The following is a 14,877-nucleotide window of genomic DNA, read 5'->3' on the forward strand; positions in this document are numbered from 1 at the left end:
AATAAAGTCTACCTCCTATGATTCCTGGAGAAGTGAATGTGTTAACATTCTAGAATCTTCTCAAATAGTGCTAGGATTGGGGCTTCAGAAATGTTATTTGATTTTCTTACTTCCTTTCCTAATTCTTGTTTCTATCCTTTGGTTATTGACAAGTTAAAATCACTCTCATGCTTGGTTTCTATACATTGTAAATGGTGTTGCATGGTGATGGAGGGCAGCTACACTTGCTTGGGGTGAGCATAGCCTAACAAAATGAGTTGTCCAATCACTATGTTGTACACCTAAAACTAACGTAACATCATGTGTCAATTACACTCAAATTTAAAAAAAAAGGGGGGGGGGGAAACATTTGCATAGGATTATGACAGGATATGTTAATTACTCCATAAAATGGCTTGGTAACATATCAAGTCCTATGATAACATTTGTTTATATTATGTAAAATTACGTAGGGATTTGGGGATTAATCCCCAACTGGGATCTTTTCTCATACAGATATCTCCCTTTCATAAATAGCTGTGAGGTTGAAGAGCTGAAAACTGACAGAGAAAGTGTTAGCCCATTCATTTTAATCTAGTTTAAGTATCCATCACTAACCAACAGGTCATATGACTGTCTGTTTATGTCTAATCCCTGAATCTTCTCTGCCTCGCAGTGAATGTGTCACACACTACAAAGGTTTAGTGCTACAAATTTCGAATGATCACATTACTTCTTTGAGTGGCAAAGTTGCTAGCTCTCAGTTCCACAGGATGAAATCATAACAGACTTTGCATGTTAGGGTTGACAGACCCATGCATGTTATAACAATAAAGTGTAGGATGAATACACACTCTGTACGTACATTTGGTACCTTTCACATTTCTCTTCTCTTTGAATTACTCAAGTGCTCTCCCAACAGCCTTAATGAAACTAGACATAAACTGAATTACATTCTTTTAAAACTGGAACAATCACACATCAACTTGTATTAAGTCCCTTCCCGGAGATCTAACTGGTACATATAGAACTGTGACAGCACATTTTGACCTCCATTTCTTTCTCTCATTTGTTTATTCTGGAATAAATTTGATCTCATTAAAATATCCTTAAATGTACTAAATCTTGCATTAGTAAAAAGACACATGAAGCTTTTATACTAACCTGTTGTTCTATTCTCCATCCCGGGCTGTCAGTTTGTGGTCTACTAGTTTGTGAATTACCTGCCTGCTGCATTTAGATAAGTGAAGCCTTGAAATCTGTTCAATGAGAAAAAAATGGACCCCCTCACTTTCCTCCAAATAAGGAGTAAATGAAAGACATCTTCAATCACTGTTGGCCTTGTCATCCTAGGTGTCTACTCCTACAATGAGTTATAATGACAGCAGTGACCCAGGTAAGAGCAGAAGAAGCTCTAGATTACCAGGCTGCCAGTTAGTAATTACCTCCTAGAGTACAAGTCCAGGTCCTAGAAGACGGACCACTATACCCGGTGTGAGTCAGGGACCACAGACACTCTGTGTGGTTCTCAATAAAAATAAAAAAATAAAATCTTATCCTAGTGAATAGCTAGCAATCATGTATAATTGAAACAAAAAAAATATCTTTAATTGTGGTTCATTTAGTTAACATATATTCTGAAGTTATTAAAAATAGAAATGTTTATAAAGCATGTTTAACATGAAAAGCTTATGATGCTAAATTGTTTAGTCATGATTTCCCCTTCATTTCCACCATTCCCAGTTCCTATTTTTTATTAATGAAGGTGTTACTTTTTCTATAAAAGCTTTTCACTTTTTTCCTTGGGGAGGGGAAGAAGGTGTACAATCCAGTGGTTTTTGGGATATTCACAAAGTTGTGCAATAGTCATCAATATCTAATTTTAGAACATTTCATCACTTCAAAAAGAAATCCCATGCCCATTAGCAATCACCTATTAGGGTCTCTTGTCTCCAACCCTGGCCACCAGTAATCTACTTTTTTTGTTTCTGTGGACTTACCTGTTTTGGACATACCATGTAAAAGGAGTAATGGAATACATGGCCATTTGTGTCTACCCTTTTACTGCCCATAATGTGTTCATGGTTCACACATGTTGAGTGTTCACGGTTCACACATGTTGAGGTGTGTTTCGATACTTCATTCCTTTCTAGTGGCAAATAATTTTCTTTTGTATGAAGTACTTTTTTTTTTTAATTTATTCATCAGTTGATATATATTTGGGTTGTTTCCACTTTAAGGCTATTGTGAATAATATTACTATGAGCATTCATGTACAAGTTTTTGGTTGACATATGTTCAATTCTCTTAGGTATATACCTTCAAGTAGAATTTCTGGGTCATATGGTAACTATGTTTAACATTTAACATTGAACTATGTTTAGCATTTTAACAACAAATTACTTTACAAAGGCTGTACTATTTCACATTCCCATTATGTCATTGAAAAAACAAAAACCAAAAAACTCAAACAAAATAACTTTAGACTACTTAATTTTAGCACACTGTAACTATGGAGGCTACAGATTTTTTTTTTTTTTTTTGCCTTTTTAAAGTTCTGATCTACATTACTGCTATCTTATTGCAGCAAGATTTAGCCCTTGCAATTCTTCATTCTAAAAGATTATTTCTATTCATTGCCATTATGAATTTAAGCAAAACTGGAGACCAGAAAGAGAATTAAAACATCACAGGGAATTTAGGACACAGAGAAAATAGAGTAGTAAAGGTAGATAAGTAAACTAGCCAGTAAGCAATCAACATTAACTTTGCATTTTTATGTCAAGGAGAAAAAAACGACATTGAGATAAACAACTTTGAGATCAGTAAATTGAAATCAGTAAACTCCCAAATTAGGAGGTTAAAAATAGGCTTTGGGATAAAAAATGATATTTTCCCTTTAAAGACATTCTTCGTGCAAATAGAAGCAGGTAGAAATTGAAAACAAATTTCACCAAATGCCAGTGCTTCCAACAGCCCAGTGTGTGAAAATTCAGCTGTTCTTTTCTACTTCATACATTAGCAGTAATAACGGCAAAGACGATGCCTTCCTTATTTGCTGACAGTTGTGTTGATGATGCAGGAGGCAAAATAGCATTTCTCTTCTGGGCAATGTTAATTATGGAGTGCTGACAGGAGTTCGAAAATAAATCCCAATCCTTCCAGTCAATGCCCCACATCAATATAATATGAAAAATGCGTAACCCACTGACAAGCTTGAGGGAAGGGTACGTTCGGCCTGCTGCCTCTTCTTTCTCAAGAAGTAAAAAGATTCATGGTAGATTTAAAAACCAGTAAGAATAATAGGTTATATCAGAATAGCAATTTAGAGATCTATTATCTATCTTTTATATTTATATTGCTCATTTGTGTCTTTGAAGCAGAAAATGTAACCTTATGCTTTTTTTTTTTCCAAGTGATTAAACAGAGTCTGAGAAATTAAGTAACACAGGAAATGAGTGAAAGAATGAGGATTTTAGTCCAGGCTTCTGTATCTTCATCTAATTCTAGAACTTTTCTGTCTTTCAGACCAAAGTTCTGAGCACAGTCCAGCAATTCTAAAGTTATTTATGTGGACAATGAGTCAGATTTTTTGAAATTTGAGCCATATGATAAATTGTGTGTAACCACACCATGTAGTTATTTAGGCATGTGCATTTCTTGCTGGAACTATATTAATGAAGCTAACCTACAATATTTAAAACATTTGAATTTTATTACCAAGGTGCCTATTGTCAAAAATACAAGGGAGATTTAATAAGTATTTATTAACCTCTACTATGGTTTTCAATGCAGCACTTTAAGATAAGTATTATGATCTTCGCTTTCTTTTGAAGCAAGAAAGTAATAGTAATGAAAGTTACCCAGGCCAAATAACCAAGAGAAGAAATGCTTATATTTCAAATGCAAGTTTTTCTGATCTCAAAGCCCTACACTCTGATAATGCTAGCTTGAGAAAATGTAGTTCAGCTTTAAAAAGGTGTTGTTCCTTTGAACCAATGATTTCACATCTAGGACTGTATCCTAAGAAGAAAATCAAGGGCATGTACTATGATTTAGCCCTAAGAATCTTTATATCAATGTTATTTACAGTTGCCAAAAAATGGAAGTAACCTAAAAAGGGCTCAATTAAATTGTGTTCTATCCATATCCTGGAATAGTATGCAACCATTAAAAATGTTGTGATAGAAAATTATTTATTGGAAAAACAATATTATAACATATACTCTTCTTGGTAAACTCCACTTAACCTGCAAAATTCAGTTAGGTATTACTTCTTTGGTGGTGTGTGTCTTCAGCCTGTTTCTCATTCCAAATAATATTAGGCTCTTTTCTGTGTTCCAGTAAGTCTACGCATATGGTATATGGTAGTACGCTTAGTTATCTGGGTATCTATCTCCCCTATAGGCTATGACTTCATCAAGGTCACAAAAAAGTTTACACCTCTAATCTAATACACTGGTTCATAATTAATAGGAGGTATTCAATAAACATCCCCTGAAAGAATAAATGAATGATTCTTTAGCAATGTGTTCAACCTACACCATATTAAGGATTGTGTAGAAAATAAGGCTTGGATGGCTTACTAGGGAAAACTGTCATGCTTACTTACAATGGGAGGAGAAAGACCCTGAGGTTTAGCTGCCCTTGACCTTATCTTGCTGTCTGAAAGCAGAAAGGGATTATGATCTCAGCACACTTATAACCCATTCACTGCATGGCATGGTATTGCCATGCACTGACTTCAATAGTCTGGCAATAAACTGAGACAATGTGGGGGTTTTAATGTGATATCAAGACATTTCTATAGGATACATTAAAAGATTTTCCCAAATACATCTCTCAAAAATAGTTTTAAAAATTTTTGTAGATTTTGTGTATATATCTATTTTATAAAAATAGAGTTCTTTAGTATTTTTTACAAAAAAGCCACTATATCTAAAAAGTTTAAATTTCAAGGATAGATTCCACATTGTTTTTACCATATTGTTTTGACTAAATTTCATTTGTTAAGATTTTTGTTTTTGTTTTCACTTTGAGACTGGGGTGAACTGACTTTAACAAAGCCCATTAAAATGTAGTTAATGAGAGGATTTGTTCATTATTCTTTTCTGTAGACATTACAGTACAGCAGAAATGCTTCCAACAAGATTATAAAAATTCCTCTGGGAATGAGAAAAGAAAGTTGCTATTTAGAGTTCACTGGGGATGAAGATCCCTTTCACCCTTGACATCTCTATAGTCAGTATTTTCAAATTATCTAAAGAAAGTCAGAGAGAGGGTCATTGGGAAGAAAGTCAAATGGATAAGGGCCAGGAAAAGAAAAAAAAGAAAAAAACACCAAAGCAAATTTACAGAAGTTAAAACAGAATACTGCCTTCAACTAGTACTCAAGAAACCTTCACATCTTCTTGAAGTTCAGTTGGGTGTATGTGTGCTTTGACATAAAGGTGTAGCCATATTTAGAACCATGACATTTTTCATGGCCCAAAGGAGTTTCTCTTTATTTGTCATAGTACTGCTGCCTAGCAGAACCATCACACACTATGTCTTAATATTCTGCCTGTAAGATTAGACTGGAAATGCTGGCAGGGGAAAACATCAGATAGTTACCCTCACTTTGTCCATTCCATACTCTGCTGAGCTGGGATTACATGTAGAGCTATGAGATTCAGAATTTATTTGGTCCCTCCCTGTTGAACACTCCTGTTTTGTTTTGTTTTTGTGCAGGGGAGGAGGTTATATAGACAAAACAGTGGATGATCACCAGAGAAGAGTATACTTTTCAAATCATGAACCACACTCCCCCACACACTTCTATAAATCTGAAAGTACGTGTAATCACAAGATTAAAAAAAAAAAAAAATTACTTTGGTAATATTGGCCCTTCCCACTGAAAACCAAATGATTTGGATGTGGTAAATAAGAAAAGATGATCACTTTTTCCATCCATTATATTAACACACAAAGAAGTCTTGGTATGAAAAATCCTTCCCTTCACCTCTACCTATTTTAATAAATATACATAACTAAAAGTAATACCTTCATATCTCAAGAAAATTCAAATGATTTAATAAACAATTTTCATAGCAAAAGAGTCATCATTACTTTCCCACTCCAAGAATAAATATTCATGGAGTGACAACTTGGCTCTAACTAGTATCTATGTATGGGGTATATATAGCAATTAACAAAACAGATCACAGCCCTGGCTTCATGAACCTCTTATTTGGTAGTAAAGATGTTTTCACTATTAAATTACTGACAATTTCTCTTAGCTCAAGACATTTTATATTTATCAAGTTTATAAATGTATAAAGTTAAACTGAGGGATACTAGAATGAAGTTAGATATTGAGACATATACAAATAAAACTCAATGTAACAAGTAACTCTGTAACTACATAACCTAAATGACACAGATACAAGTCTTTAATATCATTAACTCTAGCTTAAAATCTCCTAAACATACCCATATACAGCACAGAAGTCACAAACTTTGTAACTGGACTCATCATTTCCTCTAAGAAACCCTACCTCTTAGGAACTCCCTTGTCCCCATCCATCCCCACACAAATCCCAGGGGATAAGCCTATCAATTCCATGGTCAACAACATATCCTCTTAAAGTGACTCATAGCCAAATTAAATTTCACATTCTAATTGAGCATAAAGTACCAGAATGGTGAGTTATAAAGGCTAGACGTAGGTGAACACTACATAAATATTTCAAATGGTCCACTAGAAATAGGAGACAAAAATATATGGCAGGAAAAGCATATACTGTAGACAGTGATGCTGCTTGAAATGCACATATGGATAGTTATATCAAGTTCTTCTTGCACATTATTTAAGACTGAGACTCTTGAATAAAAGTTCCACCACTTTATAGCTAGGTCAAAGCCAAGGATTAATTTTCTTGACCTGGCCTGGTGAACTCTCAGTTATAAATACTGAGGTAGAAGATTTGGGCTGGAAACTACAATTCTGTTACATTATAGAACTGCAACCACCAAGTTTGGTCCTCAGTTCCAAACCATCCTAGAGGAAGGGTTGGTGTTTCCCCCACCATGCAGCTTATGAGCCCCACAGCTCAACACTGGGACCCCTTCCATGTCTTATGTCTGGTATTCCAGTTCCCTGTGCAACTGGCATTGAGAAGATCGCTCACCTGCTACTGTTCTGTCTCTGTAAGTTTTCCCCTCAATGAAAGTCTGGTCCCGGCTTCCGTGTGTGCTTTCAGCTCATTCACTTGTGATTACTTGATATTAGATGATTTTGGACAAGTTAATTCTCTGTGAGCCTCAGTATCCTCTTCATCAAATAGGGATAATGACAGTAAACACTTCATTTGGTTTCTGTGAGGATTAAATGAGATAATCTATGTCAAGTGTTTATCACTGCACCCGCACATAGTGATCATCCAAAAAAGCTAGCTATTATTAAAATTTAGGATTTAATTCCAGGGGATTTTTAGTACAAATAAGGAGATCGTATCACATCTTAAAAGGAACTAAAAAATAAACTTGAGAGCTTTCATGAAGAGACACAGAGAGCCCTTATTCTATAATCAGTGACTCTGCTGCCAATGTGCTAGGAATTATTCGACAATGGAGTTAGGTTTGAGTTCCAGGTCAGAGATATTTATCATGTAGAAGAGACAAAGCAGACTCCTGCTTAGTACCTAGACACCTTTCAAAAAGGAGAATGGAGAGGTGGTGTGAAGAAAAGATAGCCCAGTGACTACATGGTCTTCCTATATAATTATTCATTTATTCATTCATCTATGCATTATCTCCTTATTCAACGGTTATATATTACAATACACTGTAGTAAGCACCACAGTGAAATAAGAGGACAAATCAGGCAAACACTGAGAAGAATTAGCTTGTCTAAAACTTATGCCCTGCATGCCCGTCTCCCAAAGGAGGATGTGGCCTCCTGCAGAGCACATGGAAGTCAGCTAGAGCAAAGTGCTTAAGCAATCAATTCTGGTAAGATGCCGAGGCAGCAAATTTGGTCATGGTCAAATATGCCAAAGAGCTGGACCGCGAAGGCTTACACACCAGCACACTGATCATGTCAGAGAAGAGGCTTATGTTCTCAAAGTATGGCTGTCCCATTTGGCAGAACAGGAGTTGGAGCTAAGACTATGCTAGCACAGTTGATGGATCCCAGCTCTTAATCATGCCAGGCGAGGGGCTATTACTTACCTAATTAGTTTTGTAAAAGCCTCCTGAAGTCCAATGCTTAGATTTGCTAGATCCTTGTATGCTGCCCCCAAAGTACAGTGGGAAATTGGAGAGCATAGACCCCTACCATTGTGAATGCCTCCAATATAATGTTCTTTTATCAGTCCCAGTGTGTGAGCTTCCTGGTGTTTTGTCCTGGTTTGATCAACACACTTGTTATTGTTAAGAAGCTCATTATGTAAAAGAGAATGAGACTTTTAAGTGTATTAAACTAATAAAATTCATAGAATGAGAGGCTATGGAAGAAAAGTACATGCCATGTCCAGGGGAGATCATCCATTTCCTTAACTGATAAGCATTCAGCTCTCTTGGAAGTGTTGGATAGAAGCCAATCCTAAACCTCTGACCATTTCCCTCCCCACAAGAAGAAGAATGGCTCTAAGATTAGTGCACCTGTACCCTCTATTCTTGAAAGGTAAGAGGCAGTTTCTATTCCTACATGCAATTAACTGGCTCTGTAAATATACCTTCTCAACATGTGCCCCACAGGCCAGTTTTAGGGGGATGATAGGAAGTCTGTTTTGGCCTTATATACAAAGTGTATTTCTCAGTACAACTTTATTGATAATGACACTGATATTTGAATGTCTGAGGAAGTCAAAGCTTCCCTGTCCATTTTTAATAGGTGAGAACTTGAAAGAGACATTTAATTCAATGTCTCTTAAATTTCATTTTTTAAAACTCAGACCTGAATTTTAATCCCAGTTGATAGTGGAAAGATCTAATTCAATCTTGAAATGTCAGTTGTACTCATTTCTCCATGGCCATGTCTATCTCAATGGGTTGTGTGAGCATTAACTAGGATGACCTATAATAAGTAGTCATAATTCTGCTTGTGTGATAGGAGTAAAGAGAAGATGTAAAGAGAAGTCTAGACAAAGAACCTTGAGAAATTAAGGGAGGGGGTTAATACTTTTTCCAGTTACTTTAAATACAGGAAATATAAAAAATTCAGCAAATGACTAAAACATTTTTTGAAAACTTCTTTCAAATTTTGACACCACTTTTTAGAACCAAGTATTACAGCAACAGCGGAGGAGGACGTTTAATAAATCACTGTGGAAGTAAAACTTCAGTCCACGCCACTCCCCTTTGGAGGACATTGCTCTCCATGTGTCATTTAAAATGCAATTCCCTTCGAATGGGCACAGAGCAGTTCTATTACCAGACATGACTGCTTTTACTACTAGCAGTGGTTTAATGATTTTATGTCATCACAATAATAGAAACATGACATTCAACTGTGACTACAGCTTGTATGAGTCTATTTTTGGAAAGCTGATTTTGTAGAGGACATGAAAATGTGGAGTCTTGTTCCTGTTTATTTCCCAAAAGGCTTAGCCAGTAACTTTCACACATCATCCCTTCTGTGGAACTTTTGTGAGTTTTTGAAATGAGTGTGGTGATTTGAAGTTTCCAAAAGTGATTGTTCACATACAAAAAACCCTTCTTGAGAGAAGAATTGGGTCTGAATCCAAATTTTCCAACATATGGAACATCCCTCATGGAGTATTTCAAGGCCTGTGTTCTCACTCTTGATAGGGAAGAGGCATACAACAACAAAAACAACAAAATAACAAAAATTACGCATTCTTTCTCAGTGGAGGGCACTGTGTCATATCTTTCACAGACAAATTTGAAGAGTCCTAAACTCCCTCAATGCCCTGCACTCACATGTAGACAGACCACTAGCAGCACCCACATTCAAGTACCCTCTCATCTCAGAACAGGTAATTCTTTGCTTAAGGCCAACTCTTCCATCTGTGTTCTTGAATCCCAACCCCTCCTGTCCCTTCTAAGACCTTGACCTATCAGTGTTTTACCTTTGTTCCTATTTTCTCACTTCGCCCCTTTCCACTGGATCTCTACTTTCAGTCTGTTAACATGCCAAAATCCTTACCACTATCTCACATACACACACACACACACACACACACACACCCCTCTGTCTACTTCTAGTCACTGACCTATTTTCCTCCACAACCAAACTACTTAAAATAGTTCACATTTGCAATCTCCCATTTTTAAACTTGTTTTTTTCTCATGCTTCTGTAAATAATAAGTACATGCTTTTTCCTTGCCTCCTTGTTTTAAACAATATGCTGCAAGCATTTTCTCCTCTGTCCTCTTCCCTCTTCAACTCATGACTACAGTCTTCTATTCTCATCAGTCTCCCCAGATTGCTAAGGTAAACTTCATCAATGATCTTGTAAGAGTTAAATCCAATGGTCAGTATCAGTTATTTGAACATTTGGCTTAGGTGTGTAACAGATGATACTGCTTTCTCTATTTAAAAGCTCTCCTCTTCTTTGGTTGCATGCGGTCACTGCCTCTTTAGTCCTACCAGTTACCATACACTGGACGCATATTTTCTCCAAGTACTGTGCCACACACTTTACATTGTTAAAACAACCCCAGAAGGTACAGAATATTGTATTACTGTACACATTTAAAAATTAAGCAAGTGAAACCTAAAGAAATTGAATAACTTCACCCAAGTTACACAGTAAGTAACATGGGGTAAGAACAGTTTTATCCAACACCCATGTACATTTTTTAAAAAAAATTTTAATATAATTAAGTAATTAAGTAAAAAAAGATAATAAATACACCAGGTAGTTACAACCAACAAATCTCATCTATTTAATTAACATTAAATATTTTGCTTTATTGGATTAATTTTTTTTTCTGGGACCTATATATTACATTAGAAAAAATATAAGCCCAGTTTGCAATCCTCCCCAATTTTACTCTTTCCTTCCAGAGAAAACCATTATCCTCTAGTTCATCTGTATCCTCTATGTCCACATTTTTATCCTACTCGATTCATACAGTCTTCTTTATTCTGTCCCTCCTTTTCCTTTTATCTAGATACTACATATTCTTTTTCTTTTCTATTGATGTTCACTCATAAAACTTAAACATATATGCGTAAGAGTTTACTGATAATCAGTATGTCTAATCTCCTCTCAGATAGGATTCACACTAACCTTCTTCCTCTAACCTACCACATTGTCTTGCTTGTGCCTTGTAAAATACCTTGTCTTAAATAACCAAGAAATTAGTAATACATATTATCCACCCAGCCATCTATCCAACTATCCATATTATTTTTACAGTCCAAGTTTTCTTCCATTCACCTTAATGTTTATCAAAGTATTTCCTCACCATCCCATCCTTATTTTCGGTGGAGGAGATTCAGTTGCTTCTTACTGATTTTCATTCTGTAATAGTTTGGGTTTTTTCAGTGAGACTAAGTTCTTAATTCTCATGGTATTTTTATGAGCATTTTTTAAATTTAAATCCACTCTTGAATTATAGCTTGGTTGAATGTAGAATTCTATCTTAACAAATACTTTTCATCCACCCTCTGAAGTTATCCTTCTACTATGTTTCTTGTCCCCTCATGACTGTGGGATATCTTCTGTACTTCTAATCTTCATTCCTTTGGCTGAAATAGATATTTCATCTCTGATTGCCTCCAAGATTTTTTGTTTGTGTTCGTTCTGAAGTTTCATTGCAATACATCTAGGTGTAGATTTGTTTTTAATCATCCTGTCAAGGATGCGGTATGCTCCATCATTCTGAAGATTGATATCCTTTTTCAGTCCAGGAAAATACTGAGCCATCTTGTCTTTCATTACTACTCTTCTCTTCTGGAAGTTCTCTTGTCTGTTTTCCACAGTATGCTATCTTATTTTCTTTTTATCTTCGCACCTATGCTGCATGTCTGGCTAATTTAATCAAATCTATTTCCAAGTTACTAATGCTTATTTACACTTACCTACATCTTTACCAATGTGTTTGCTCACAATCTTCAAATCATACAGCTCAAATACTCCACAGATCACGATTAGGGTCCTTCTCTGGGTCTAATGTCTATGCTTATTTTTTTCTTTTTCTCTATTTATAAACTTTTACACATATATTTTCATGTCTCTTCCAGATAGTTCTATTATCTCTAGTTCTAGGTTGTGAATTCTGCTTGTTGCATTTTCTGACTCTTTTATTTTGAGTTTCCATAGGGGACTTCAACATTTTGCTCTTAAGTCATCTTCCTGGAGGTTTTTATGAACTGCATTGTCTCCTCGAAATCCATATGTTGAAACCCCAAACCCACAATATGACTGTATTTGGAGATGGGGTCTTTAAAGAGATAATTAAGGTTGAACAAGGTCACAAAGTTGGGGCCCTAATCCAACGGGACTGGTGTCCTTATAGGGAAGAGATACCAGGAGTAAGTGCACAGTGGAAACCTCATGTGAGGCCACAGAGAGAAGCTGGCCATCTGTAAGCCAATAAGACAGGTCTCAGCAGAAACCAACCCTGCCAACACCTTGATCTGGACTGCCCGCACCCAGAACTTCTAGAAAACAAGTGTCTGTTGTTTAGGCCACCGAGGCTGTGGTATTTTGTTACGGCAGCCTGAGCAGACTGACACGGGGGTATTTTAGGAGCCCCAGTTTGCAGCAACCCCCACTAAGTGCCAGCTCATATTCCCTTCTTTGTTTTGTCCTTGGCTTCACTGAGTTTATATTAGGATTTTTGTTAATTTCTCAAGTAGCCGTTCTTACACCACATAAACAATAGACATTTGGAACTCCGAGTTTGCTTGGAGCTGTTTCATATTGCCAGTTTCCCCAAAATGACTCATTTTAACTTATGGCTAGTGGTCAGAATTTTCCTAGTCCTACTTTCAAGGATGTCGTAGAAAAACTTCCTGTCTCAAAGTTTTTTGCAGGTAATATACATCCAGTGTCCTTGTATGTGGACCCTGTGTCCTGGGCTCCTCTCTGATGGTATTAAAGTGTCAGACCCATCACTTAAGGTTTGTTTGCTAGTTCTGGTAACTCAGTGAGAATGTGGACCTCTGATTATTACTATTACCTTGAATTTCTTTCTTCCTTCTGGAATCTAAGGAGTCCTCTTTCTTGATTCTTTACTCTGGCTAAGTATTTCAAAACTACTCCTTTTATGATTTAGTTGATACGGAGTGGAAAGGGAATTCTTCTGCATCAGCTTAATTTCACATACTGACCCGAGACCCTTATGCTCTTCGTATCTCATTATGCCACCTTGTTTGTCCCCATCATAGCTCTACTTATTGCAGCATACAAAAGTTCTTTTCTCTTTCTCTGCTTGATAATTAAATATTGGCATTTTCAGAGGATCAATCTTCTCTTCTGGTGATCTCCTTGAACAAACTAGTCTACCGCTAGTGTTACAAATAACTCTTTTTTGGGTGCCTGGGTTGCTCAGTCGTTAAGTGTCTGCCTTCGGCTCAGGTCATGATCCCAGGATCCTGGGATCAAGTCCCACATCGGGCTTCCTGTTCAGCGGGAAGCCTGATTCTCCCTCTCCCATTCCCCCTGCTTGTGTTCCCTCTCTCGCTGTCTCTCTGTCAAATAAATAAATAAAATCTTAAAAAAAAGCAAACTCTTTTTTTAAAAAAATCTGATTTGATATCTCAACTCCCACATTCAGTGGAGAGACACATTCCATCCATTCAGCCTCCTTAGCATTACCATTATACAGCAGCTACCATCAACCCCACTTCTAGTGAGATAGAGCAGCCTCTCAGGACTTCTAACTTGCACTCTAATGAATTGACATCCATGCCTCTAATCATTTTTGTTTTCATAGAGTTTTTTCTCAGCTACTAGAGGTATTTTTTTCTCTATTTAAAACAAAACTAGTCAACAGTCTTTTATCCCATGGATCTTTCCAGTAGATTTCTTTTGCCCATAGGATAACATCTAAACTCTTCAGCTTACAAAACCGAATCTTGATCATTGAGTCTTTGACTACAGGTCTAGACCTACTCTTCTCAGGGCTCCATTACACCATTTTGAATTCCAGCTTAATTAAGGCATTTGTAATGTTACATTTCCATGACTTCTCTCAAGCTATTTCTCTCCCTGATTGCTCTTTGCCCCTCTCATCCCCCCCTTTAGCTCTGTATCACTTTCTCAAGTCTTTCAGTCTTTTCCAGGGAAAGTTGACAACATCCTCCTTTGTATCTCTGCCACAAATAGTTATTCTTGATGCTTACAGTCTTAATTCCATTGATAGAATAATATGCCTGCCACTTACTCTGAGATTATGAGATCTTTTAAGACGGAGTCTCTCAACCTCAGCAATATTGATGTACTAGACCAGGTAATTGCTTGTTGTGTGGGCTGTCCTGTGCAGTGCAGGATATTGAGCAGCTTCCCTGACCTGTAAACAGTAGATATTAGTCCAACCCACGCCTCATCAGAAATGACAACCAAAAATGTTTCCCAGTATTGTCAAATGTCCCCAGGAGGTTGGGGGACACAATCATCCCTGGCTGAGAACCACTGCTTTAAGATAGGAACTGTATTTCAAAAGTCTTATGTCCAAGGCCACCACCTATATTCTGGGAATATTAGTTGACTGAATGAGTGCACAATGAATAAAAAAGATTGTTATCAACAGACAGTATGTGTCTATGTATGTATCCACATACATAGAGATAGCATGTGCATATAGAGAGAGGGACACAGGGATTGAGATCTTCTCATTTTTGGAATGTTAGTGTAAGTTATACTTTAGCTAAAACACATAAAATATTTGATTTGTGAATTATATTTTTGAGTAATTCAGAAAGCTCAAGTTTAAATAATA

At 36.5% G+C, this 14,877-nt stretch overlaps 1 protein-coding gene across 7 annotated transcripts in view; it reads right to left on the reverse strand.

Annotated features, from left to right (window-relative positions):
* LRRC4C (leucine rich repeat containing 4C) overlaps nucleotides 1-14,877 on the reverse strand; it is a 1,196,081-nt gene that overhangs the window by 942,974 nt on the left and 238,230 nt on the right. For 4 of the 7 annotated variants that reach the window (XM_032413921.1, XM_032413922.1, XM_032413924.1 and 1 more), the window contains exon 2: nucleotides 7,149-7,335. The exons of 2 other annotated variants lie outside the window; for them this stretch is intronic. The gene's annotated coding sequence lies outside the window, so the exon portion shown is untranslated. Of the gene's footprint in view, nucleotides 1-7,148; nucleotides 7,336-14,322; nucleotides 14,449-14,877 lie in introns of all 7 variants that reach the window. One more of the 7 variants, XM_032413923.1, reaches the window with a different exon arrangement.

The sequence above is a fragment of the Phoca vitulina genome, unplaced genomic scaffold, assembly GCF_004348235.1.
Source record: "Phoca vitulina isolate PV1807 unplaced genomic scaffold, GSC_HSeal_1.0 scaffold16, whole genome shotgun sequence".
In the NCBI taxonomy this organism is placed as follows: Eukaryota; Metazoa; Chordata; class Mammalia; order Carnivora; family Phocidae; genus Phoca; species Phoca vitulina.